Source organism: Haliaeetus leucocephalus, unplaced genomic scaffold, assembly GCF_000737465.1.
Source record: "Haliaeetus leucocephalus isolate CR32 unplaced genomic scaffold, Haliaeetus_leucocephalus-4.0 Scaffold93, whole genome shotgun sequence".
In the NCBI taxonomy this organism is placed as follows: domain Eukaryota; kingdom Metazoa; phylum Chordata; class Aves; order Accipitriformes; family Accipitridae; genus Haliaeetus; species Haliaeetus leucocephalus.
In genome coordinates, this window is record NW_010972529.1 from 863,284 (window position 1) to 889,503 (window position 26,220).

At 45.3% G+C, this 26,220-nt stretch overlaps 1 protein-coding gene across 3 annotated transcripts in view; it reads left to right on the forward strand.

Moving 5' to 3' along the window:
* Positions 1-26,220, forward strand: part of TIAM1 (T-cell lymphoma invasion and metastasis 1) — a 156,299-nt gene that overhangs the window by 32,871 nt on the left and 97,208 nt on the right. The gene's annotated exons all lie outside the window — the stretch shown is intronic.

Below are 26,220 nucleotides of genomic sequence, written 5' to 3' on the forward strand. Positions count from 1 at the left end.
AGACAACCCTTTGCTTTAGTAGTAGTCTCGGTCACAGCCCCTCCTGCCAGATGCATGAGGCTGCACAGGCACAAATGTGGGTGTTGCTCCCAGGGGAGGGGGGTTACCAGGGTGAAAGCCAGTGCATGGCTTGGTCACATCATCCACAGTGATGTGCAAGAGCTGGCTTGAACTCTGAAGCCCAGGCCACATTTGTAGGGCTGCAGTTTACAGTGTTATGTGAAAAAGGGGCGTAATGTTGCAGTAACATGTGCTGGGGTACCTGCCTGTGCTGACAGATTGGTCTGTGGTTACGGGATGTTTGGAGTAGCACCAAAACTGGTGTTGGCATCAGCACCTTCATGTTCCCCTGGGGTCATTCCTGGCAGATAAGTGCCTGGTGGGCCCTGGGTCATGTCCTGAAACATGCTTGACCAAAGCAGGCGATAATCACAGTGGCTGGGACCATTAGAAACTCCACCATGGCTATAATGACTTGAAGAAGGACCTGAGTGGCTCCAGTTGTCTGGAGGATGGAGAGAGGACGCTTCTCCAAGGCCACCTGTTTGTGCAGGTGGAAAATAAGACAGATACAATCATGAATTTTTGAAGCACCTTGCCTTTGTAAAGTAAGCCATAGTTAAAGAGATATGGTCTGCGTAGCCCTGTGCAAGCGGCGGCCAATGCTCTTTGTATCTTACCTTGCTGCTGTGCTCGGGGTGAGTCACTGTGCTGAAGTGACTCCCATTTTTCTGCCCAAAGTGATAATTCATTGTTAAAATGATATTAACTCATGTGTGCTAATTAGCAGGTGTGCCAGGGTGTGAGAAGACAGGGGTGTTAATTAGGGTTGATAAATACACCTTCATGCAGGATACAGACTTGGCTTGTGTCTGATGGGAGTTCCTCTCCCTTCCTTTCACCACTGGGAAGGTGCTGTACTGCAGTGGACTGTGCTACGCTGGGGGGACCTTTCTCCTTTGGGCTCTGTGGTGGGGTCTCTGTGTCTCAGCTGGATATTTGGGAGAGCCTGTGGACTCCCTGGAGGGTTGCTGGGATTTGTCCTGCTGACGCTGGAAGAAAAAGGGGATTTTCCCAGTGGTGTTATCTTTACTCAACTGAGAAGGGGAGGGTAAATGTGTGCCCTCATCCAGCCACAGGGGTTAGCTGATGGCCATTTCTTCAAGCTCCTGGGGGCAATGGCCCCTCCAGTCATCCAGCTCAGTGGCTGGCCTGGTTGTCTCCAGCCCGTTTTGGGCAGAATATGCTAGGTTCTCTTAAAACAGGTTTCAGTAGGTCTTCGCTAATTGCTTAGCGCAGGAGAGCATTAAGATTTATATAAGTTGGCTCGCACGCCTTCAGAGGAAGCCCACATCAAAAGGCGTGTATCCAAATGCATCAGCCGAGCTGGGGTGACGGGGCCGGGGCCTGGAAATGCCTGTTCTCCCGCAGCGGGCAGGCGTGAGCTGACAAGCCACAGCACTGCCCGGGAGAGCTCTTGGCGAGGCTGTTGTCAGCCGGCCGCTCCACACCTTCCCCGAGCGGCCGGGGCCACCTGCTCCCTGCAGCCCGGACCCTGGCGGCTCGCTTGCCCCAGCCAGGCTTCCCTGAAGGCCCATCGCCTCTTTTCTCAGCAAAGCTTTGGAGGAGGGCAGGTTGGCTGATACGTGGCTGGGGACAAGGCTTCCCTTGCCTCTTCCTCCAGTCCCCCCTGAGAATTGCAGCCACAACCAGATCGAGCGAATCAAGTGCTGTATCTGCAAAAACCCCAGATCTTAGCTACGTGATGGCACCTGTAATTCTTCCGTGCATCTCTCCATATGTCAGTCTTGCTATTTTTTACTTGCTGTTTCTTATTCTGGTGCTATGGGTCATGACAGGAAGGGGAAATCACTGCTTTTCTTTCATCCATCTACACTGATTTAAAATCCACTGGTAGGCAGACCGACTTGGGACTTGCTGACTTATGACTTGGTTGTCTGAAGCTTTCTGAAAGCAGCTCTTACAGGGAGGGGGGCACACATACTTCGTGTTTTCCTGGGAGTCCTGGCCGTGCCAAGGATTTGCTATAGGTAGCAGCAAACCAGCAGGAAAAGATGCCCCAGACTGCTGTGACAGAATGCAAATCGACCTGATGCTGGCGGCAAAAGGGTGTGCCTCCTTTAGTCCTCTTAAGCTGAAAAATGCTTCAGACAATCACTTGTGATCTGTTGTAGTAAGCATATATGTTCCTCCTTTAGGACTGGAGCGTAATTGCTTTGTATCTATGCGAGCTTGTGTGCATGCACGCCTGTGTATACGTACACATCGGTTTCCGTGTTAAGGCGAAGCTGTTTTGATGGGAGCGATTAAGGGTGGGTGGCATCGGAGCTCTGAACGCAGCTTTGCCTGTTGGGCTGTTCGAATGGGCTGAAAATGGCGAGTGCTGGCCGTGCCCGAGTGAACCCGAAGGCAGGTAGCAGCAGCCCCCGTCGCCTTCTGAGTCACTCGCGGCTTGCCAAACCTGCTTGCCTGCTCCGGGATTTGCTAGTAACCGGTGCAAAAACTTCTGGAGGAGGCGGTCCGCTCCCCTGGGCTTTTTCCCGTTTGTTTCTCTTGCCTGGCCCGCAAATAGGAGCTGTTGGCTTTGCTCATTTGGTGTTTAAATTAACTGTAAGGCTAAGGATCGATTGTTTCCGTGCTTTCTAGTCCAAATGGTACATCTGATGCCATCCTGCCTTCAGCCCTTTTCTGTTGTCGAGGTGGAGGACTCCGGTGCTTATCAGGAGTGCCTGTGGTCATGGGGGGACCTGGTGTTTTCTAAGCGTGGGCAGATAAATCGGAAACATCTGATGCTGCAAGTACTCAGATGTAAAGTTAAACCAAACCTGCTGTTTGAAGTGGGCTAAAACTAACTGCTGTACCAGGAAGCTTGGCTTGCGTGCCTGTTTCTGATAATGGGGTATGTAAGAATGATTGTGCTGCATCAAATCACTTCTCCAACTGTCTTGTCTCTGGCTGGCCCAAAATAGACTCATCTCCTCCCATCCTCTCCTCCAGCATCTGTAGCACCCGGGTATGTGGAGGCACATAGCCTCACTACAGCTATTTAATCACTGCAGTCGCACAGAAGTGTGTATAAACCTGTGGGAGAACTGGGCTTCTGCACATACCTTTTGCCTTTTTATTTTTTTTGTTTCCTGATGTTTCCGTCCTTTTTCCAATTTGTGGTCATTGCTGGGTTGCAGAGGGCAGAACTGCAAGGATATGGTTATTGCTTAATACTCCGTATTTTTGAAGTATCACACAGAGTTGTAAATGTTAATTTGTTAATTAATTTGTTTTCTGTGTGTAAAAAATATTTCTTGTGTTGTCTACTGCATTCCCCGCGTAGTCTGATACCTGTTTTTCTTCTCCCGTATAAACAGTGCAGAGTCAAGGTGGGGGAGGTTGGGGGATAAACACAGATGGTTTGGGTTTTGTATTGGTATTTCTTATTTATAGCAACCATTAACCAACCTTGGTCTTGAAGATGCTGCTGCTCAAATCCTAATCCAGAGACAGTTACGTGGAAGCAGTGAATTAAGTAAAACCAGATCCATGAGTAATTTTTAAATCTCTGTGGTTCTTGATCTTGCCATCACTTCTGCACCTGTGGACAGCTTAGTGGGAGGCAATTGCCTGTGTGTTTTGAACACGCGTCCTCTACAGAAGCACCGTCAGATGCGTACCCAGGGAGAAGTCCTCTGGGACGTAAGGGAGTTGAGGGCAGTGGCAAAATGCCCAGAGTAGGTCAGAAGTTTCTTATTTTATGTCTGGCTGGTGAATTGCTCCCTGAAAATACAATGAAATGCCAAGGACGATGCAGTTTAGCAGCGTGAGGAAGGGGACCACGTGGCTGGTTCATGTGTAGCTGATACGCAAGTCACCTCTGTGGGTTGACTGGCTCTTTTAGTTTCTGGCTCCTCTCGTAGCGCACCAGGCTGGTGAGTTAAAGTCAGCCCGGAGGGGTGTCCTTAGGAATTCAGATTTTGGGAGCCAGTGGGGCTGAGTGGCAGCTCGTTTGAAGCCTGCGACGGGAGGAATTAATCAGGAGAGGGAGGGAGGGAAAGAGGGAGGGAGGGAAACATGGCAAAACCCCAAACCTTCAAACACACCCAATTGACCCATCTCATCTTAGCATGAAACTTAACGAGTTACACCCACTCTGAAGCAGAAGGGGAATGAAACGCTGGCGCTTCCTCCTCTCTGTTACAGGCAGCTGGGGCTTGGGAAATACACCAGGCAAAGATGTTTGTGCTGTTAATGATGAGCGGTAAGCTACTTCACAAATGACATTAACTTTTGCTTGTGTTTTACGTGCTGGCCTGGGGGAATGAGAGCAGCTGAAGCTCAGCTAAAGCTGGGAAAATATGTTTGTGGGGTATAGCATTGTTGTGTTGTCTAAGATGCCGTGTGTCCAGGAAGCCCTATAAGGCTTTCTTCTCCTAACTTTTGTCATTCCCCAGTGTGGATGGGGGTCTTGCTTTCTCTGAGCCGCATTTAATCAGGTAGTCAAGTGTTGTTTGCTTTTCCAGGGTTTGCGCTGCTCGCAGGTAGCAGAAGTACACCGGGTTCATTGCAGACACCGAGAGTTCAAACTGATTGAATGGGAGCTGGGGACTTAATAGCTAAATTCCCTGAGAGAGAAAATGTAGTATCAAGTTACTTATTAAAGATGCTTCCCTTCTCCAGCTGTCTGGCTTTATTTTCAGTAATTACAGGTTGCCATGTTCTTTAATTGTTGAAAATGAGCCCCGTGAAAGGTTTCAACTTGAATTGAGCTCTGTTAGGTGTTTCTGCGAGGTGGGGAAAGCTGAAATGTTGTGAAGGGCAATGCTGCTGTGCTTTTCAGTAAGGGTGGGAAGGCTGGGTTTGGTGGGGTCTCGCACTGGCCGAACATCTGATAATGCTGCAGAAGCAGGGGCTGGGGGAAGCTTTTCCATATTGGGTTGCTCATTTTTCTCCTAGTTACTTCTGCGATCGCTTACCAAGTTATTTTATATACCGGTTACTATCTTTCAATCTAAATTGCCTAATTCTTGGGTTGGTGACAGGAAATGTGAGTACAGAGCCCTGGCCCTGCAATTACTGTGACTAAGCATTAGGGCTAATAACCAAGCGGGCAGAGTTGTCTCCCAGCCCTGCTCTTCCCCCAGCAGCTGGCTGCTGCCGAGGGGCCGGCTCACCATCCTCTCCCAGCTCGCCATCCCGGCCCGCTGTCTTCAAAGCTGCTGTAGAAATGTTGGATATGGCTTCTGCTTCCTGAGGGGCACGGGCTTGCTTTCCAACGGGCAGGGTTCAGGCCTGATTCAGAGCTGCGCTGCAACCCATCAGCAATGATTAATCGTCCCGTGCAGAGGCAAAGTATAATGTGTACTTTTTTGGGGGCATTAAGCCACGCAGTAGCTGTTGGAAATGTTAGTGCTTTAATCGTTTCATTTAATGTACCAGAAACCAGCCCATTGTCAAGGTGACTATTAATTCCTTTGACGGCATTTTCATATTGCGGGAGTGATTTAAATTTTCACATGTGATTAGTGCAGTGGAACGAAGGAAGCAGGTTTTGTGGGTGTTGGTGGGTTGCTTGTTTTTCCCCAATCCTTTCAGAGTTAAAAGTGATCTGCGCATTATGGAAAATGTGTGGAAAATTGCTGTGTTAATCACGACAAATGGAGCTAAGGAATCAAGTGCTGGAGTGTGGTGTGCCTGGTTACGCTTCCTAGGGGAATTTGCTCTTTAAAGGGTGCACTTCTGTTTTTAAGAGGTTTCCAACTTGTTTTGAGGCAGAAACACTTTATTTTTCCAGAATGCCTGTTGGAAAAAAATCTGCCAAACTGCAAATTTGCATCATTTAAACGTTTGCTTGAGCTTTATGCTTTTGCTCTGGGAAATCAGTGGCAGGATTCCTGCTGGCGTTGGCAGCAAGGAGAGGCATTGGTTTTGCACCACTGCAGCAGTGGGAGCAAGCCTATTAGATATCAGTCTTCGGAGCAGACTCATTTACCTTTAAATGAAGTTGCACATTATGGCTTGAGTTGTAGGTAATGGCTGTTTGAAAATGAACCCTGAGGAAAATCTGGATAGTTTCCTGCAGGATCAGTGATCTGTACTGGCCCAGCACGGGGTCCAGTGAATGCCTGGGCAACCTCCTGCCAGAAGCTGGAGCAGGAGGATCGGGGGCAGAAATGGGAGCTCCCCACTTGGGGCAACAGATTGGCTTGGGTCTAAAGCATGGCCTCACCGTGTGTGTCGAGGCCTAGTGGTGTATGGCAGCAGCGAGCCCTTTATTGCTCCCCCGTCACTTTGGCTCTGATTAGTTAGCCAGTGCTGGTCTTTTGCCATGCTGTGAGGATTAATAGCACAAAAAAAATAAAGGGTCTTTGGTGGGTAGAAAAAAGAGGTCACTAAAATAAAATACCGGCTCCTAAACAATTTATTAAAAAAGAAAAATCCAACGCAAAAGTAACGGTGGTGTCAAATATTTAAAAGAATTCGGCAAGAAAGAGGACGACTCTCTACTGATGGTCTTTCTCAGTATTATTTTGTTAAACTGGTGACTGTGTGGTGTATTCCAGTGAGTTTTATGGCCCAGTAATCCATTGCTGGATGAGGGGAATACATTATTTATAGATTAGAGTGTTTTAACATCCTAGCATGGGGTTGTTTAAGGAGGTCAGAATACAGAGCAGTGGAAATGGGATTAGCCCAGCTGTGCTGCTAACAGTGCAGAAGCAGGGGAAAAAAAGGGAAGTTATCATGTAGATATTTTTATTTTTACTGTGCCTCACAAGGCATAGGTCACAGAAGATTTAGGGGTTTCTAGAACCAGAATGTAGTTTTTCTCTTTATTAGTTGTGACATCTCAAATTTTAATTTAATTGTAAACAAACATGAACATCTTTTTTCCCTGGCTCAGCAGGCTTGCTGTCTGCTGCTTGTTTGCTTTCCCAGTGGGATGGTGTCAGAGGACTTGAGGAAGGGGGAGTGTTTGTGATAGCTAACAAACCCCTCTTCCGTCCAGGGGGAAGCTGTTGTGTTGTTCCCGTGCACGAAGCCTTCCTCTGTGCTTAGCTCCGTGCACGCGTCCTGAAAGTACAGCCCCATCGGCGGGTGCTGCGGCTGGTGCGAGAGGCTTGTGGGCAAACGGGTAGTTAGTTGATTCACTGCAGAGTGCTTTTAATGTAATTGCTTCTTGAGACTTCCAATTACGCTTTCAATAAGAGTTGGAATGCAATGTTCTCAGGTAGCTTAAAAAGCCTTCGTAAAGCAAAGCAAATAAATGATCCCAGCAGTGGCCAGCGGTGTAGCGGGGTGCCCATTAGGCAGTGTGTGCATCTGGGCGCATGCAGGCTGAGGGGTCCCATGTGGCCGCAGTCCTGTGAAGGGTCTCTGCGCCCAGCCCTTGCCTTGGCTCAAACGCAGCCCACACAGGAGGCTCGGTGGTCTCACTGCTGCCAGCGCCCACAGCAGTTCCTGCTCTCCTTCTCTGCCTTCGGTGGTCTTCCCAGCAGCGAGGTCTGGGGTGGTGGATTGGAGGTTAGCTCGTGGGAGACCAGCAGTGGTTTAAACTCTTGCATTTTCTATTATTGTCTAGAGTTGGTCTAGATTATGGGGTAATTAAGAACTCAAACTCACAGTGATGTTAATGGAGTTTAACAAATTGCCAAGCATTAGCTGGGCTTCAGGAACTGTGTGCATGCTCTTAGGAGCAGCACAGCAAATGTGCCATGGTGCAACTTCACCAGGAGTGGTATAAGATAAATTGCATTACCTTGCATTGCCATAGGCGTATCTGAGTTACAGCTAATGAGCAGTACCTCTGTAAGCTGACTCGGGCCTGGCTGCAAATCACCTTGCATATACGTGCACGCCACTGTAATGGCATGAGTGTTTGCAGTCAGGGACATTTCAAGAACGGTTTGCATCTGTCCAAAGATCAGGCATATGGATTACTTGTGGACATAGGAATGTGTGAAAGTCATGGTAGGTGCGCTTTTCTGCAGACATAAGGGGATAGAGATGCTGCTGCTGGTGGGAGTGGTTGTGTTTGTTTCTGAAGAGGCAGAAACATTTTTTCTTGTGCAAGTTGCTCTGCATTTCTATTTTCTCTTGCAAACATTTTGGAACTGGTGGGCTCCATTTCATATGACTAGTGCAAGAAAACGCTTCACTTGTTTGGGGGATTTTATATTGAATAAGCGCAGAAACAGCACTTGAATAGCATTGTCTTTATGAAACAGTCTTTTTTTTTTTTTTTTTTTTTTTTTTTTTCTCTCTATCAATACTTGCAGCACTAGTACGGTTGCCCAGATGCATTTCAGCTTATAGGGACGGCCACAGGGGGCTGCACAGCTGCTGGCAGAACAGGCAGGGGCTTAGGACCACGGCAGCTGCTTGGTAGAGGTGGGTTGGTTCTGCTACACTGGCCTCTTGCTCCATAGAGCCAAAGCCTCCTGTGTGCCTAGGGAAATGTCTCCCATAGTGCTGGAGCTATCAAGGCAGTTGTCCTGGGTGCCGAGGGTGACCTCCCTGAAGATAAGGCTCTCTGAAGTAGGCAGCGTAGGGCAGCAGCGAGTCATAGCTGCAGATGGATGAATCAGGGGAGTTGCCAGACCTTGTCTGTAGCACTTTGTCGGAAGCCGGAAAGCGGTGCTTGGAAGCCTATAAAATAGCAGAGGTGGGAGGAAAAAAAGAAAGCGTGTAGATTTTGCATTAATACCTGCCTCCACCATTTTGGGAGGATGGACAGAGCCGCTAGTGCCGGTCTCTCCTTCCATACACTACATTGCTGTGTGGCTGCTGAAAATACCCTAGCAGCAGTTGGGCTTCTGGTGAGAGGGGGCTTCACAGATCATATTAGAAACTGCTGTAGCAAACTCTGAAAACCTGGTGACGTGACTTTCCCAGGTGAGCAAACAGCACTGTGCGGTCCTGCAGCCAAGTCCCTCTAATCCTCAAGTCAGAGGGAAAACAAATAAGCCTTCTGCTGTCTGCTTCCCAGCTGAAAATTGCTTTGTTATTCATTTGCATTAACCTGGGTGGGGAAGGTATATTCAGAGTGTGCTCCAGGCCCTTAGACGTTGAAAAGGAGACAAAGACTCCCCATTGCGCAAGGCCACCGCAGGGAAGGGAGGTGGGAGGCTGCTGGGTGCAGCCACCTCCCTGTGCCCAGGCAGGAAATGGGACCAAATCCTGGTCGGGACAGGGCGGCTTTTGGTCGAGGTCTGGGATGTGCAGGAGAAGGAGTATGTAATAGTTACCAGAAAACAAAATTCACTTGAACAGCACTGCTTGATAGGCACATTTCTTGCATGTTAACTGATGGGCCTAGCTGCAAGAAGCTAAAATGATTTTAACAGCCTGCATGTGATTATGCTAAATATTGCCAAACCCCCCAAATCCAGTGCGTCAAAGGGCATTAACCGTGTGGTATAAACTTCCCAACCTGAAATTAGTGAACACAAGTGATCAATCTGAGTTTTAAAAAATGCAGCCATATAATTGCGGCTTGCCAGCTCCGTGCCCGGGGCAAGTGTCTAAGACGACGGTTTTTGGGTTATCCCAGTCATGGGAAAGCTGTGTCTCGACGCTGAAGTCTTGTCTCCAAAGGGATCAGGCACGTCCTTGCCCGTGCCCAGGTTTTGCATGAACACTAGCAAAACTTGGAAGACCCAAACCAGAGGTTGTCTGCTGCTTCTTGGCTGCAGGGAGGCTGCTCACCTGCCTTTGTGAGTTGCTTTCCACCTCGCTTGGTGAGGGGGACCCACACGTATGAGGCCCTTCTGCAGCTGGAGGGATGCTGCGGCACAATGTGGCATGGCTGCAGCCCAGGGGTTGCTGGAAGAAGCCTGCAGATGAAGCGCCATGGGATTTGAAGCGTTAAATACTCCCAGGTTTCCTGGGGGAGGTATTATTAAGTGATCGCTACAGGTTTATGCAGTGAATTAAAGTGGTTACTGAAAACCTTTGCCAAGCATCTGATGACTTTCACTGTAAGTGATGTGTAATACATGCCAAAGGTTGTTTTGGTTAAAAATGACTAATATGCTTTTTTTAACAGTAACAAAGGACCCCCCCCTTTTTCTTTTCCCATTGCACAACTGCAACAATGAAAATGCCTTTTTATTTTTTTTTTTCCTTAAGTGGGAGGAAAGTTGCATTTTTGTTGACTTTTATGGCATCCCAGAGTGGAGTTAGTGAGGCGCTGCTGTAAGAGGTGTGAGCATAGGCAGCACCAGGCACCAGAAATGCACATAGCCTTGGTGTAAGACTCGAGGCAGAATACAGAAGTCAATTCAGTTAGAAGTTGCAAGATGGAACTTATGACAAAAAAAGCCAGCAGGAGTAATTTCCTCACTGCTTTTATTTTTTTAAGCAAATTAATCTTAGTACTTTAGTAACATTTGGATGATTTCTCGGTAATCTTTTTCTGGGAAGCAATTTTTTGTGTGTGTACTTTGTTGTGGAATGATAAATCACTGTAATTTACCAGCCTGTTTTTTAAAAATTTGGAAAGTCATGCTATTTGATATGTTCCTTCAAGCTGTCATTGCTGGAGGCATATGAATGAATACATGACATTTCAGCTTCTGTTTACTGTTTAAAACAGGTCTTTATGCTTGACATGGTTACCTGAGCATACCTTCAAGTTTGGAATTTATGGTTTTTTTTTTAAAGGGAAATTAAAAGGAACAGAAGATTTTCGAGGAGGAAGTAAATGCAGTCAGTTGTTTTGGGCCACCTGGACTTGGTAAAACTGTATAAATATCCAGAGCTCCATGAAGACTTTGGGCCCATTTGCAGTGTCTCTCGGAGCCCCTTGCCTTTCCTTGCTGCAGCGGTTGGCAGCATGGGCTGTCCCCCCTGGCCAGGGGACAGCCAGTGCCTCTCTGCTGAAATGTGACCTCCAGCCTTTTTGCAGCAGGTGGTTGAGGCCAGACGAGGGCAAATTTGCACATCTGCATAGGTACTCAAACAGCTGGAGTCTGTATTTTGAAATAACGTTAAGTAATGTGGGGAATAAGCAGAACACGACTGTCCGGGAGCATAAGAAAACCGCGGTACCTACCATAGTCAGCTTTTGATTCATGCTTCTGGGCAAGCAAAAAGAAAGAAATTGAGGCTTTTTTGGAACCATGGCTTTGAGGGTAAAAACATCTGCAGGGCTGAGGGTGCATCTTTGGGAGAAGGGGGCAGGATTATTTGAAAATAGAGGCTTTGTGGGGAAGGTCTACCTGCAGCCACATTTGGGCTCATGGGGCTTCACAGGTAACGAAGAGACCTCAAGTTTCCAAGGACCTCAGAACTGTCCTTGCTGGGATCTTCTTTTCCAGGGAAAGGTGTTTGGTAAGGAGGCAGGGAGAAGCTGGCTGTGAACAGACTGTGGGGAAGGGCAAGGATTTGGGATAGGATGGGGCTGGAGGCAAGAGGGCTAGAATTAGGGGTTGGTCTCTCTGCATCGGGCATACTGGCCAGTGCTGCAGGGGCTGGAGTCTCATCAGGTGTCTGTTGGTTAGTCCTCCTGGAAAACAGGAGGCTGAGCCACTTTATGCCTGCTGATAGCCTGGTCTCCATTGTCAAATGGTGTGGGCTGGTTCCCCCAAAGTATTAAGTGCCATGTGAAAGGGGAGCTGGGACTGGACTGTTGCATAGCTTTCCCTGCCAACACCAAATAAATGTCAACGAAATAATTGACAAGCCTGAGTCTACAACGATACAGAAAACAGCTACAGCTTTGCGTGAGCTCCTGGACCAAGGATCACGTATCCTTGTGTGACTGTAAAGCAGCTGGGAGCTCCGGTTTCAGTCCACACTGGAGCTTTCAGATACAACTGTGGTATAAATACAGCAGGGTCCATGATCACTTCTCAGAAGGTGAGTGGGGTGGATGGTGTCTCAGAAGAAAAACGTTTCAAGAGAACATGCCCCTTGTGTGTATAAAACATAGATAATAATAACTTGTAAAACGTATAGGAAGTATGTCAGTGGAGTATGCTATTTTTGCATAATTCAGCAATGTAGAACATCAGAGAAATGTGTCTTGTGAAAGTAAACAGTGAAGTGCTCTAACAAATGTTTGTTTGGTGCTGAGTATAAATGTGCAGGGGAAAAAACGTTGACATCTTTGAAGGTTAATTGAAGGAGCCCAGTAAAACCACAGCTCCCAGACAGTGAGTGGTCAGGCAGGCAAAACTGCAAATAAATCTATTAAGAGAAAAAATAACATCCTATATACTGAAGTACGCAGAGCTATAGAGATGGCACGATAATAAAAGGCTGAGAACATTGTAGTAAGTGGTCGATGTACAATAGCAGAGAGCTATGAAGTTGCTATCCAGGGATGGCATCTTACTCCTTGGAGACTGGCTTTCCTTCTGGAGGTGCCAGTGGAGGCTGTTGTTAGCTCAAGGGTTGGGGGGTCACTTTTCAGCTGAAGTGTTTTTTGGGGAGGTAGAGCCTTGTCCTCATGAGACAAGCACATAACACTAACTTAAATGTACTGAGTGAAGTTATGCAAGTAAACCTTCAGGTTCCTGATCTGCATTTGGGGCTTTGCTGGATTCCTTTCCTTCAGCAAAAGCTTTACGTTTAAGTTGGTTTCAGTTGATTTTCTGAAGAGATGAAAGGGGGCTGCCTCTAGCAGGGAGTGTAGTCCGGTGGTTGGAGTAGGAGAACGGTTCCTGCCACTGGCGACTTGCTCACAGTTCGGGCATGGTTGCTTGGTGCCACAGTGCTTCTGTAAAGGAAGATGGCTCCTCACACATAGATTTTGTGGATTAAGGAACATTTACAAAGTTTTTCTGATGTTTATTGAATATAGTTTCCACATTTCCAGTGCATTTTACCCTAAGTTGTTTTAGCCTAGAGCTGTTGTCTACAAGAGGAACAAGAAGTCTGAGGAATTACCTTTGGAGCTGGTTTTGGATTCAGCTGACCTCATTTCCAGGACGTAGACCTGCCTGCCAGCCCCTGTAAATACATGCACCCTTGAAGTGGTATGGGGTCCTACTCTGAGCTCCAGGCCTTCCTGGGATCAAGGGGCCAGATCCTGCTTGCCACCAGAACCGGCTCCAAATTTGTGGTGCTTATCACAAGCCTGCAAGTTGACCATCGTGTCTTTGAAATGGTTCCCCAGCCCGTGTTGCCTGAGATGACTGGATACCCCCCATCTGACTGGGGTTTTCCTCCACACAGCAGGTTTAGGAGAAGCACAGCTGGCCATTCTTAGCTTGCCTGTAATTTAGACAAGATTACAGACAAGCTGCAGATAGCCAGCTTTTTAAGAGCAATCTCGAACCTGCTCATCAGAGTGTGCATCTCACCTTAAACTTAATGAGACCAGCCAGCTGTGGAGAGCTATTTCTGTACAGGAATCCCTTTAAAGTTTAATGCACTTTTTGCTCACTGAAACCCAAAATAAGTCACTTAAGGGAGCGGCATCAGATTTTCAAAACCTCTGCCCACCTGTTGCTTCCACTGACTTTTCTGTAACACACTTTGGTCCTAGATTGTTCAGAGAGAGAAGTAAAACAAATCCAACAGAGGACAGGTTTTGGCACCATATAATACTGATGAAAAGGAATTAAGGATTAAAGCATTTTCAGCAGGTATTTAGAGTTACACTTTTCAAATTCTTTTAAAAAAATGTATATTTGAATAAGGGAAGAGAAAAGCTTTTAGAAGGTTTTGTTCCTCCCAGAGCTACTGATTCATTCTCCAAATGGCAATAAAATTTCTTGCCTTGCTGCAATCTGAAGAAAGGTGTTAGTCACATCTTAATGTTACTCAGAATTTGGTACAGAAGGGAGAGACAGCAACTTCATGCATTCCTGGTGGTGCTTGCTTTTTCGCTACCCTCTTCGCAGCAGAAGGTACCAAAACTTATTGCTGTGAGTTTTTTAGCAAAATTCTCCGGAGGTCTCAGAAAGGAATATACATGTGCAGAGTCCTATCCAGCCTCTCCGCTCGCCTGCTTTCTCAGCTCCCCACTCAAAGGGCTTTCAAAAGCTGGGAGGGTTGGCTGGGTCAAGCTGGCGGGTGCTCAAGGCTGGATCCACCCCACCGCTGCCTCCGTGATGCTGCGGGTGCTCCTGGAGCTCAGTGAGGCTCCCAGCCCTAGCTCTTGGGAGGCAGAGGTTTGGGATGTTGGCAAATGAAAATAATTTTTTTATTGCTAAAGCTGGACCAAATTTCACATTTAGAGTCTCTACTAGTAAAACTGATAAAGCAATAAGAGGATTATCTTCTTCTGACCTCTCTTTTTAAACCTAATAGATGAATGCTGGAGGCCAGGGATTCATATTCCACCATGCCTGACCTACAATTTATTGCAGTATTATCTTAAAGTAACTGAGAGAGTCCTACAAGTCTGTATATAAGACTAATTCTGGTTGTCCCTTAAGGAGGTGCATATGATTCCTTTCACTTCATTTTAGAGAGGCCTTTTATGTGAAGCAAAGTGACGTTGTGTTTTTGATGCTCTGATGAAATTATGCAGTGTTGAGCACAGTCCCCTCTGTCCAACTAGAGATATTTGTCACCACCACGTCACCTGCTTGAGCACCTCACCTATATAAATGGATTTATTCTGACTTCATTTCAGTGATATAGGAAAGTAATTTCTCTATCTGTAAAAGGAGATTTAAGATACTTGCTTGTGAATCTGTGGAATTAAGTTTGAGAGTGGAGCCCTAATCTAGTACCTTCGCTATAAGATACAGCCTTGCTTAAGCTTCACAACTGAATAAATTAATAAACCTGTCAGAAAGCCTGGGTGCTGCATGCCAAAATTCTTGGCTTGCAATTGAACAGAATCCTCTAGAATTTAAAAATTTAGAAAAAAAGGGGCCTCATCTCTAAAGGCACGTGCCCTTCTTTGAAAAACATCCCCCATGCAGCTGATCTGACTGTTCACCTAAAATCTTGTTGAATATGTGAAAATAAGCGATGGTGGTAAGTGTGAAGAAAAAACAGTAATATGAACATGCCCAGTGTAAGTACTGCAGGTTATTTCATCAGGCTAATAACAGAAAATAGGTCTACCCGATAGGACAACATTGTATAATGTTGTCAAATTTATTCAGTAGTATAGAATGTGATTTGAAATGCTACCTGTTAGCATTAGCTGTTTCACTGTAAATTGTGGATTTGAGGACTTGGGCTTTCTGATTGTTTCTGTCTGAACATGATTATCTCAATAGCTACGCTTGAAAGCTGTTATTTTATTTTCATTATGACATTGTAATAGTGCTCAAAGGATTAAACATAAATGTATGTGAAGAGCTTGATCCCTAAGCGCGTGCGGCATACAGATCACGTGCCTGGGCCAGGTTTTCAAGATTTCGTATAGAAATTGAGTGGGGTTTTTTGACTAAATGACCATTTATACTTCCAGCTTCTCACAGACCAGTGCAGATAGCCATTTTCTTTGGGTTGTCTTCAGGGATGCGTATGCACATTGGACTGTGCCATTGGAGTTGGGCAGCCAACTCCTGAAGTCATGAGGATGCTCAGAGGGCTGAGCCAGTGCTGCGTCCCTCTGGAAATGCCTGGAGGTCCGTAGGCTCCCCACATGAGTGTTTCCTTGCTTTTGGTGAGGTTTCCCTTGCCTCCTTCAGCATGGTCGTTTTTGGTGGTACCAAGAACACCAGTGGAGTTAATTTTCCTGTGCAAAGAGGGTTCAGCTGCAGCAGCAGATCATCTGTACATTTTTATCACTGCATCTGTCTCTCTACCAAATCACAGTAGAACTGACTTTTCTTGGTTTTGTTGCAAAAAAGGTTGAATGGGGACCAGAGTTTGGTTTCTTCATGCCTCTAAAGCTCCCACTAGCTGAGAAGAGTTTGGGGTGTGCACCGGAGTAGCCACAGGGCCACAGGATCCGGCTGGTGCAACAGCCATGCGTGGAGTGCTCAGTCCTGAAAGCACAGGACAAAAGATAGCTAAGGGTGTTGTCTTCTGTAATACTAAATTAAACTGGGCTCTGAGTCACTGAGTGCCCGCAGCCGTCCATACCAGTCCTCTATTGGAAGTTACCTCCCCTGCAGCAGCGATGGTGAAATACAGCATTAAGCCATATGGCTCAGCCTGTATGTCCGAGTTAAAATCAGAGCAGTACATTTGGGTACACCCATGGGGATGGTTTTAGCTGCCGCACCCTAACCAGCCCTCCTGTTGCTGTTTATGATCCCTTGCTAATAGGTGAAAAGATTAAGACAATGCAATGAAATCACCAAATGTAAGAGGGAGGAGAAAGGAGAAAATACTGCATTATCTAAATTCCATACTAGTAAAATTTTATATTTGTAGTATTTTGAACTTCATTTGAATGATGTGATGAAGTTGTTTTAGATGTTCTTGATGGAGCTAACACTATCACTTTTTTTTTCTTTGCAACAGAGTAATCCATAAAGCTGTACCAGGTTTTTCTTCCAAGTCCTGTAGGTTATTCTTTTAATTAAAAATGCAGTAAATTTAAGTGCTTTTTTAAGTAAGAGAGCGTTGAAAATATTCTGAATACAACTCTTTGTTAGTCCAATGCAAGACCATTTAAATTTAAAATCAACAAATGTTTCAGCTGGGTTTCCATAATGATTATTAGTTTTTAATTATTTCTGCCTTTTTTCCCCAATTAAAAATGGCATTAATACTCTTCTAATTCTAAATCTACTTCTGTTTACTGACTTGGCATGTAGAATTGCTTCCTGGCTTATTTCATGAAAGGCACTGTAATCTGCTTGGAAAAGATGGATGGCTGTTGCATCAATGTTTCTTTATCTAAATGGCTTTGGGAAACATTGGTAGAATTTTGAGGTTTTACTTAAGGCTGGTCTAACTAACAATATATTAATGTATTTAAGCCTCATGCTGAAGCATCAAGTTAGTTTGTGTGACATCAATCACAACTTTGTAGTCAAACTAGACGAGGATGTCATGTTTGGCATCACATCAGCTAAATTAAAATTTATAGTTAGCTGTCATGAAATTGAATGTGATTTATCCTGATTTATCCTTCTCTATATGCAAATTCACACCCATTCTAGTGTGCATAGCCTGTACTTTTGGGCAGTGGCTTTCAACATCTTTTGGTCAGTACATCCCAAAAAACCATTCCAGCAGAGGTGTGAATCCCTTAGAAGTCAGTGGGCAGCGTGCTGCGTACTGTAGCAGCTATGGCCATGCTCTCCCGGTCCCCTGGATTCCCGTGGGCCACTGCAGAGACCACAGCTCAAAACCCACCAGACAGGCTGCCACGGCATTTGAACACACGGGCTTGAGATACCACTCCTGTGCCATGGGCTAGGCTGGCTTTAGTGTTTCAGATTGTCGCTTGCATACCTCCAGGTAGTGCAAGAATGTTCCTTGTGAATTATATCCTTTCTGTAAGAATTTATCCACCTGTTACACTTGGCACAGCAAAGTAATCAACAAAATTAACAACATTTTTGTTTTTTAATTTTATTTTAGTACTAAGAACGGTGTTCACTGTTGTTCAGTTTTGTTATTTAATGCTTCCCGTAAATACAGGCTAAGTTAGAAAATATGTCCAGTGGGACATCTTATTTATCTGTTCACACCATGTGGCATTCTTCTGAATATTTACCTCAAACTCCATTAATGAATTAATTGGGCAAAATCACCGATAGCAAACAAAAAATTCTTTTCTGTTTCATTTTGATGGATAGCATCTTAAGCGATGTACACTGCAAGAAAACATCTAAGTAGCGTTCTTATGGGATCAACAATTCATAATTCAATTTAGTCCGAAGTCACTGGCTGACAGGTTAAACTGCGAGCTGTCCTCATGTCTCTATTAATCTTCATCTGAAAGTTCACTGGAAAAGATGCTAGCCCAGGGATGGCTTCATTGCCAAATAGGCGTGCTAGCAATCCTTGCTTCGCATTGATCCGTGCTTCAAGCTGCTCACTTGAATTATGGGCTAATTCTGTCTGGAATTCTGCATAATTTTTTAATCTTGTTTCTTTTAATAAAGTTACTCGTCAGGGTGATATCTGAAATAATGACCTTGGTGTAGCACTGCGGGACAGTACTTAACTTCAGTCATGTGACTGTTCATATAAAAACATCCCTTGAGTCTGGTGGGAGCCAACTTCCATTACAGCAGTGCTGAGCTTTGCTCAGGTCTCATATTATAACATTTAAGTATCTTCCTTGTGAGTGGACATCAGATTTCAGTGGGGGAAAAGAAGATGGATTCTGGAAATCTTGCATAAACAAATTACACTTGGCAAGCGGGATGCTGCTGTGTTTTCCCTGCTTGTTAAAAGTTCCAGTAAAAAGGTCTCTTGATGATACAGAAATATCCCAGAATATAGGCTGGGTCAGAAGAAACTGGGAGCCAAAGCAGGGCCGTACCTTTTCCTTTTGAAGCACCATTCTGCCTGTGTTTGTATTTTCTGCATTTTTCATGATGTATTGACAGAGAAATGTCAGGATAAGCTTCCTGAAAACAAAGGAGTGAATGAATAAAGTCTTTTTCTCTCTTATTCCTGAAACTAGTTATGGGCCTTTTTTTTTCCCTAAGCCTGTTAGGTTGGGCTTTAAAAAACAAAACCCAAACAATACAGTAAAACCAAAGCGCTGGAGCAGGTGTTGTCCACTTGTTAAGACAAGTATAGGACTTGTTTCCTTTTCAAAATGCAGTTGGAAGCCAGGCTTTAGGGAGGAAGATCAAAATGAAACTATTGAGCATAAACTTACAAAGTTGGCCCTGTGCCCTAAAATTGCATATTTACATGTGGCATTGTATGAAAAGCAGGTTATTAACCTTGCTGAGCTCCTGTGAGCGCGTATAAGTCCCCACGCAAAACCTTCCTTGAGTGTTCCCAGTCTTTTTGCTCGTTAGTAAGATTAACTGCAATCCCTTTCCTTTCCTCTCCCATTCTGATATTCCGGATCGTGTTAGCTGCCTCATGATCTGGGTTTTTCTCAATGCTTCATGCCTCAAATTAAGCACCAGCTTTCATGAATGGCTCTGGGAGATGCACTTGTAATACTCAGCAGAGAGTTGGCATGGCTTTCTGCCTGCCCACAGCTAAACTGTTCTCGTGAAGATTCTTCCCTGCCAGCGTACGCACCTCCATGTTGCAGTATTGGTTAGAGCCATCCAGGTAGGTTTTCTTGGCATTTCAGTACATGCTAAAAATGCAGCACTTTATGTGTGTGCTTCCTCCACGTGCTGCAAGAGTTGTTTGACTGAAAGCCTGAACTCAGCAGCCTAGAATGCACTTGGATGCATGTTTGGCTGGACCTTCCTGCATCTCCTGTGTAAACAAACACTTTTTTTTAACTTCACAACCATATTCAGATTTCACCAGGGCGTTTTTCCTTGTCGGTATGGGAGCTGTCAGCAAAAGCCTCTGCCTAATTTGCCGGTGGGGCTAGGGGAAGTTGTTTCCCTTGAAAAGTTCGAGGTGCCCATTGTGTAAAATGTTTTGCATGTCATATTGTGCTGGGAAAAGTACATGGCGGGGCAGACTCTGCAAGCTGGAGCAGAAAGGTACCCTGCAAAAGCGATTATACGTTCCTTTTCATGTTTTTTGGTTGTGTTTTTTTTTTTTTTTTTTTTAAGAGGCAGAGAATATGTTCAGGCATGTTAAAACCTGTGTGAGAAGTGATAATTGAGTGCCTCCCTCCTTTCCCACAGCTGGGCGTAGATAAGACATGCCAAACCTCGTGTCTGGCTTCTTTTGTTCGCAGCCCTCTCCTGCGGGGGCTGCTGCATGGCCTCTATTTTGAGACGGAGAGGGGTGAGGTGGTTGAGGGGCAGTTTGCCTCTTTTCCTCTGCCTGTGGCACACACACAGCGCTGGTACCCATGAGCAGCAGCGGTGCCTGTCCCTGTCCCTGTCCCCGTTCCAGGGGCCTGCACTGCCCTCTCACCACGGTGCTTGCTGTTGACCCCTAAATTGCCAGGCTGATGGTGCATGGGTCCCTTTCCCCACCCCATCACCCCATCCCAAGGAATGAGGTCTGTGCCAAAAGCCACCTTCTTCCCCCTCTTCCTCTGTCCGGTGAATCACTCAGACTTTTCAGGGTAAAGCAGAGCTCACAGCAAATGGATGTTGTAGAAACTGGCCTCAAACCACGTTTCCAGCCATCGCTGTAGTAGTTTGTTTCATTTCAAAACCGTTGCAGACACGGCTGGTTTAAATTACTTTTCCCTTGCAACCTGCTGTGCTGATAAGTGGTCAGGCTAAACAATATCCCGCATATTAATTGATGCAGTGGGATTTTGGGTGATGTGTGGAGGAGTGTCACTCTTGTTTTTAACATTGTTACTCTTCAAATGTTTTTATTACCTTTAAAAGGGATTTACTGCCAGTGTACATGATTATTAATCTAATAATTAAACCTGAAATGAACCCTGAAAGTTGGTGAATCTGTCTGAAACACTGCAAACAAAGGTAGCCTGTCAGGTTTCTGTATCTTCTATAAATATAAGCCTCTGGAACAAACGAACCGACAGAAATCCCACAAAAATGTCACAGTTAATGGATTTACTGTTTGCTACACTATATAAGGCTACAGAAATACTGGTAGCTAATTGCAACCTTACAGATGTCACCAGTAGGATGGTATATTGGATGCTACAGCCTGTGAGATCCTGAAAGGAGGGATGATTTTTCTCCGGCCTGTGCTGTCTTTGTTTGGCTCTCAAAAGGTTAAAGCACTGAGCACTTTTTGCAGAGGAACAAGAGTGTTTGGTTGCTTTTTGGGTACCCTGCCTGAAAGTAGCTGCTGTGAGAATTTCAGGTATTTAAAAAAAAAAAAAAAAAAAAGATGTTAACAAGGGTGTTTTCAAAATGCTTACTGTGAGTTTCCTTTGAAGGACACTTTTTTTTTTTCCAAATGGGAAAGTGAGATGTGCTGCCCTGGGACTGCTACCTGGGGTGATGCTGGGAGCCAGCAGCTGGGGAGAGTGGCAGCACTGCCTGCCACTGCCTTTGCTTCCTCCTCCTCCTCCTCCTCCTCACTGGGGCTGTTGGATCTCCTGGGCCAGAGCAGGGAGAAGAGGAGGAGGAGGAGAAGGAGCCTTCCTCGCAGCCAAACCCTGGTAAGACAGACCCTGAGAGAGGAGTGAGTGGAGCCGGCTTTAGAGGCTCATGCACAGCCCAGCTGGTGAGGGGACAGTGGGCCAAAGAAAAGGGCGCTAAAAATGGCTGCTGAGGAAATGGTTTTTAGAAAAGCCAGAGAAATAGCATCTTGTTTCTCCGAGGTTTTTTCCCTTCTGTTCTTTGCTCCCTTTTGCCTTTTCCTTTTTGGTGTGAAAGTTACATGCATGAGGCAAAGAATTTCCCATTGCAATTCAGAAACGGCGGAAGCTGGGCTAAGGTTTTTGGTTTTGTGTGCGACTCTCCAAACCTCATCACTTCTTCAGGGGCCTGATCCAAAGCCCATTGAATTAATTTTCCACTGATTTCACTAAGGCTTTTGGGCAAGGTGTTTAAGAGAGCTGTTATTTCTGCAGGCGGGAGGCTTGCTGGATCACTCGTGTGGCGGCTTGTTCTGAGTGAGACCGATATGCATAAGCTTGACAGCTTCCTTTTGAAGAAAAGGATGGTGTCAGCACTGTGGAGGGAGACGCTTTTTCTTCCCCTGACAGACCTGAGGCTTCTGCCCACCCTTGGCGCAGCCAGAAGCTGGCAGCCTCACAGATGAGAAGCAATTGGCTGCAGTATTGCCAAAAGGAGAGCATTTGTGTTGCTGTGTGTTGCAGCGACCTGAGGCTGCTCGGAGCAGCCCAGGTTTTGCGCGACAGGGACCAACGGAGAAAAGAATGACTTTCCCCTCCTAGCAAGCTGAGAGCAGCAGGGCTGGTGGAAGAATGAAGAAAGGCATCACATCGCTGAGGGCAGGTGCAGGACTGGGGTGCAGCAAGGCCAGATACGTGTTAATGGCACATCACTGGTGTGCTGCACCAGCACAGCCTCCTTGCAGTGGTACAAAGCCTTCATGCGGCTGGCACTTATGCCTGCAAAACAGTGCTTTTGCTGGAAGAGCTTATTCTAAGCTTGTTTTTCTTTGGGGAAAAAAAAGTGTTACTGTAAGTCATGTCACAGTTTTGCTCCTATAACTGTTTTGCAGTGGCCTCTGCAGGCATAATCAGAGGTCATGCTCCATCCCATTTGTGACTGACATAGCTGTGCTGGCAAATGTTTGTAACGTAGATCTGGCCTCAATTTTGAGACTGTGCTTAGATTCGTGCACTGCACAGAGCTGTCTTTCCTCCTTTAATGTACAGGGGGTAACTTTTTGAGAAAGATCTTGTAGGAGTTGGTTGAAAACTGTAAATGATAAAGTGCAAAATACTGGCTTTTTTTTCCCCTCCTCATCTCTTCATGTAGGTGTGTCGACTCTGAAAAGTGGTGGAAAAAAACAAGTAAACAAGTGGAGGAGGGAATTGCATTTGAAATGTTTTGATTTCACTCTTGGGCGACTTGAAGGGATGTGCAGCCCATCAATGCTGAGTGATAAAGTGATCTTTTAAGATGGGAAGACTGTCTCTGATGGCAAAACATCCAGAGGTTGCCAGAGCATCTGTAGAGCAGACTTTGTACTAGCAATCTGAAAACCTCAACAGTAAAGACCTCTGAATCAGCACAAAGAATAGTCTTCCAAAAAGAAGTGCAAAGGCTGGTGCAGCACTGCAAAATCAAGGAGTCTTTGTTTATCTCAGTTGTAAAGGTGCCCTTTGCTTCTCTCTTTTGGCCCCTCTTTAAAGGGCTTGCCTTTAGAATTCCCCTTCAAAATGGCAGTAGTCTTTTCTTTGTCTTTGAGGTATATCCACTTGTTGCAAAAAATAAGTTACTCCTTCTGCCCTAGGTCTGTAGGATCAGTGTGGAGATATGGTGAGGCTGTGGCTGCTGGTGGAGTGGAAGGCACAGGAGAGTCACCTCTCCTGGTGGCTTTGGCGCAGAAGGGAGGAAATGTGCCTTTCAAGAGGACTGAAATTCCATTTCCCTGATATTATTTTTAACACCTGTTTCAGTAAAAATTACTTTATCCGGTAAGACAGTGGGAGGCTGTGTGCATATGGACAAAAACAGTGCTGGCAAATTATTGGGAAAGTGTGGTCTTTCCTGCAGCTTGGAGATCATTCCATTTGTCAGACAGATGCCATTCATATGAATTCAGGAACTGTTGTGAGCTAAGGTGGGCTGAATAATTCACTTGTAATGTGGACATAGGTGAATATGGTCAGTGTGTCCACAAATATACTGTGTGTACATTTAGTGCAATTTTTATTTTCATTTGGGCTGGGAATGATGCCACAGAAAATATCAGGAGCTTTCTCAGCTACTAAAATCATCTACCACTCTTTAAATTTAAAGAGGAAACTGGTTATTTTCTTTTAGGACTATTTTGGGCCACATACCAACATGAAGCATTGAAATGATGGAATGACACTTACTACTGCTGAAAATATCAAGTGCTGTGTAGATTTACTGTGTCTTTGTTTGATGGGGTGGCTGATATTTCACCAACCCAGCATTTTTGAAGAGGTACAGCTATTGTTTTGTGAGAAGTTTGCATTTCTAATGCATACTTTAGAATTCCTAAAAAACCCCCACATAATACTTTAGCACCATATAATGTTTCATTTATGTGACTATATCCCACAGTAACTGCTACAGGTAAGGAAAATATTCTTCCTATAAATATTAAGGCAGAACATTTTATTCGTGACCTTCTTTTATAAAAAAAGGCATTGAACCAGAGCTGACAGTAAGCAGTTTTCCACCAATGCTCTGGTTGTGTTTCAGTCAGGCGGCATCTGTAGCACTCTCTCTAATAAATAGCTCTACCGGGTGACTTTCCAGTAATGTTTTACTTCTGGGTAGGCAATCAATTTTTCTTTTCTGGTGAATGGTTTATTCACTGAAATGTGGTTTATGAGTTTGGGACAGCTAAGAAACTCTGGAGCCGGTTATAAGCTGTGGAGGGCCACAGTCAAGTGATACTGCGTCGTTGGAGATCCCAAGCGGGATTAGGCAGACGCGCGGCAGGATCCAAGGCTGTGAGTGATTGCTACAACTACGGATTTGACTCAGTTTTTTAAACTGAAAACTTAATTTTCCAGATAGACTAATAAAATAGAGAAAGAGTGGCTTCCCAATCCTCACTCCTGTGCTTGTGCACGCACCCGCATGCTGCTTACCATCCTATACCAAAGAGTATGTCACTCCTCCAAAACCAGGGAGGTCCAGATGAAAGTCCTCTGTCTGATGAGCCTAAAGTCTCCATTTTTCACTTCTCCTGTGGGAGGCACCTTTGCAAGAGGCTTTCTTGAGTTACTACATTATCGGATGTTCCTGGAACAGTTGTCCTCAGTTTGTCTCGTAATTAGTTGCTTATGCTTTTTATATAATATTTAAATATTGAGGCACTAAGAGAAAGTGAGAGCCTGGTGCTGGAAAATTCCCACCTAGGATTTGGAACACATCTCCTTGCTCCTACTCTGGTGATACTTTTTGAGTCATTTTCAAAAGAAGAAGAAAATTAAAGCTCTTTTTGGCAGTCTGCTCTGTAGGGTGTCAGGAGCTCAAAGGTACAAGACCCACAGCTGGTCATCTGGCAGTGCTGGCTTTGCACTAATTACAGGTATTTTATGTGTGCCAGGAGCAACATTTTACCTTTATTGACCATAGTTTGCAAAGTCAGAGGAGAACTTGAACCAAATATTGTGCCTGCCAAATTATGGAGGATTAGTCCAGCAGAATCAATATGTTACTTTTTTCATATTGCTCAGGAACAGCTTGAGTTTCACATCTTTTGAAAGGACGACCGCTATCCCTTGATGCGACTGTGGTCCATGGATCCCACCAAGGTTGGTCAGTTCATGAAATCCAGGGCAGTAATCATCTCCTGAACAAGCCAGCTGGATCCACTGGGGTTGCTCGGTGCAGAAAGCTGCCTGTTTGCTACATGCTTGTGTCCCATTTGACAACAGTTTTGTTATCCTAGAGGCAAAGTTTAATCTGTCTAAGAGAAATTATTGTGCAAAACTTGTATAGTCTTCAATCCTTGTCCATTGAAATGCATCTGAGAGAGAGATCACCCTGGCTTGCTCCTGCAGCTCCTGGGGCCAGCACCAGTCACACTGGGATGGTGGGGACCTGCCTGCTGTGCATCTCTCTTGTCCTAGAGATCCATGCACACACTGGGGGCTGGCTGTTTTTAGGCAGGTCTCGCTGCTCGAGCTGAGTACCAGGGACCACTCCCTGACTTGAGGCCATTTGCAAAGGGGAGAGGGAGTGGGAGGAAGGCACAGTCTATTTTAACCTTGCCTTGCTTGTTTTGTCAGGATGAAATTACTATGAATACAGCTATTTGAATTTATGATTTTTTTAACCTACCCTTTTCTGCCCGTGAACATAAATCATGTCCTTTTGCAGGCTCTCGTTTTGCCACATGAGGCAGTCCTGTTGTTTTCACCTCTCAGAGTGAAGCTCTTTGCTTCATTGTGTCTGCCTTGCTTTTCTTCAAGGTAGTCTGGCCTGTATTAACCTTTGCCAAGGATGATGAGGATTGTGCATGTTATTCAGATGAGGTCAATATCTTCTGTGGCGGCATTCACTCCTGTTTCTGCTGGGCAAGTCTTGCTTGGTGTATCTTTTGATTACATTTGCTTTTTTGTCATTTTTATGACAGGAGCTTATGGTCCTCTGGAATCAATATGAGACAAAAGGTCTCTTCTGTATTGTGACTTTTTCTAGCTTTGTGTCATCAGCACAAGTCACTGGTACATTTTTTTTCTTTGTGTTTCATCACTGAAAACATTAAAAAACCTGGTCCCTTGAGCCAGATAATTCTCCTTTCAGCACGACCTCTTTGCAAAGTTTCTTATGTATATCATAATTCCTATGCCAGTTTTCGTCACCTTCAGCTTAAATAGTAGATTCCTGGAAAGATAACTTCTGCCCTTTCCTCCCCTGCAGAATGGGTCATCTTGTTGGAGAAAGCAATCAGAGTAGCGTGCCCCAATCTGTATTGCATTTTATTGAATTCCTCATTTCTTCCCATGTGTTCCATCTCTCAGATGTGCTCTCTGGCCTTGCGTGCTGTTGAGGCCAGACGGATGGGTATGTCATTGCTGGGATCTCTTGTTCTCCAGTCCCAGGCAGGATCCTGATCCGCAGGTTTTAATATAAAAAATTTTGTCTATGTCCCTGTGGTTTCTTGCCCCACTTCTCTCAT